The sequence below is a fragment of the Muntiacus reevesi genome, chromosome 21 (genome assembly GCF_963930625.1).
Source record: "Muntiacus reevesi chromosome 21, mMunRee1.1, whole genome shotgun sequence".
Lineage (NCBI taxonomy): Eukaryota > Metazoa > Chordata > Mammalia > Artiodactyla > Cervidae > Muntiacus > Muntiacus reevesi.
This window is the reverse complement of record NC_089269.1, coordinates 30,919,737-30,921,915: the sequence shown is the minus strand read 5'-3', so window position 1 is coordinate 30,921,915 and position 2,179 is coordinate 30,919,737.

Below are 2,179 nucleotides of genomic sequence, written 5' to 3'. Positions count from 1 at the left end.
TGATATAAACACTGTAGTATATTCTCCATTCTCTTTTTATTTAAAAAAGGATATTTCATTTAAAGAAAAAGATAGCATTGTATCAGCAACTCACAAAATTCGGTAACAAGAGTTACCTTCTGCCCAACTCACAGGAAGCCAAAATGGTGAGTCGCCGAAGTTTGCAGCAAAGATAGGGCTTAATCGCAAAGCAGCCAAGAGAGGAAAAGAAATCTCAAAACTGCCTCCCTGAAGGCTAGGGGTTCTGAGTAGTCAGGAGATAATGCAAAAGCAGCAGGGCTGTCTGAGGTTTGGGGAGTGCTGAAGCCTGATCGGAAAAAGGTGCGGTAATTGCCCTCTAGGCTAGAGGCTCCTGTGCTGGAGGTCTAGGCCCTCTGAAGTTGAGAGGTCACTGAGCGGACACTCATGCATGCCCAGTAGAAGGTTTGGGCGGCCCTATCTGGTTTTAACCAGCTCCACTCAAACTAGATGCAGCTGACTCCAAGTTCCTGAAAAATAATGCTTGGATAAACATATTGTTTAGGTGAGGCTCAGAGGGCATCCAAGTCTTAAAATGACCTTGATTAGTGTGTACTGTGATGTGTGTGCAGTTGCTCGGTCGTGTCCGTCTGACTCTTTGTAACCCCATGGACTGAAGCTCACCAGGCTCCTCTATCCTGGGATTCTTCAGGCAAGAATACTGGAGTGGATTGCCATTTCATCCTCCAGGGGATCTTCCTGACCCAGAGATCAAACCTCCTGGGTCTCCTGCATTTTAGGCTGATTCTTTACCTGCTGAGCCAAGGAAGGTGAAATGGATTTAACCCACAGTATCACAAGAAGAGCAATGTGTTAAAAAACAAGTTTCTATGTAAGATTAGTTACCGTTGTTGTCTTCAAAAATTTTTAGCCTCTTTAAATGTAAGACTGGTCTTACCCCAGGTATGTGGACCTGATGATATTACACATTTGAAACGTAAAAATCTCTATTCGGCATTGTCTACATATCTTTCTCTAGATGTTAAATTTGTATTTTTAGCCATTGTGATGGTAGGGAATCAGGAACTCTGGCTTCTGGTTGGGCCTGATTGGTCCTAATTACATCTGGCCCCGTGATGAGAGCTCAGGCAGGATGCACGATGGGTAAGATAGCCCTGAAACTGACCTGAGAGGTTGCCTGGAGGTGTAAGTGGACCAGAGGAGAAGGCCTGGCAAAATGGCAATGATTTTGAACTCCGGGTTGTCATAAGTCAAGCTTCCAACACCATGAGGCACCACCGTGAGGCAAATAAAAAAGGATGGTGAGTTGAGCACTTTATTTTTTTTGTCTTGGTGGTTAGGTTAGGGAAGTTTAGGTAAAGAGTTTTCCAGTCTTTACTCCTCTGTCTAGAAAGTGACAGCATTAGTCACTCAGTTGTGTCTGACTCTGCAGTCCTATGGACACAAGCCTGCCAGGCTCCTTTGTCCATGGGATTCTCCAGGCAAGAATACTGGAGTGAGTTGCCATTTCCTTCTCCAGGGGATCTTCCTGACCCATGGATCAAACCCAGGTCTCCCGCATTGCAGGCAGTTTTCCTGACCACCTGAGCCACCAGGAAAGGAAGTTTGGGTAAAGAATTTTCCAGTCTTTATTCCTCTGTCTAACTTGGGGCCAATTTGGGATGTGGGCTTAATGGAAAACAGTGTTGAGAGACAGCAGAAATGCTTGGTTGAACTTAGAAGACAGTATGGTGGTGCAAAGGGTGCTTATTTTCTGAAACTTTGTCATCTAGAGTGGGATTTCTTCGTGCTTCCCCTCACCCCATCCCAGAAGCTGGGGAGAAGTGAAGCTGGCTATATCGGAGAATGTTAAAGAGGGTCTAGCAGAAGTGGAAATGAGCTGAGAGCCACAAAGCCGTCCCTTTGTGGGCCAGGGGAGAGGGCTGTGGAAGGCAGAGGAAGACCAAGAGAACCTCAGCACTTTCTCTACCTTGCGAGAGTGAACTTGTCAGCAATATATATAAATATCAATAATTAATTAGAGGCTTTTTAGAAAGCAAGACTCCTAATAGATACTTTAATAGCTGAAGTCCCTCCTCAATATTACACATGACCTGTGGACAGGTTTTAGTCATCATTAATTATTCATTTATTCAACAAATAGATATTAAGTTCAAAGTCCTAAAGCATGCGGGGAATTAAATTTAAAAGAAAACTTGAA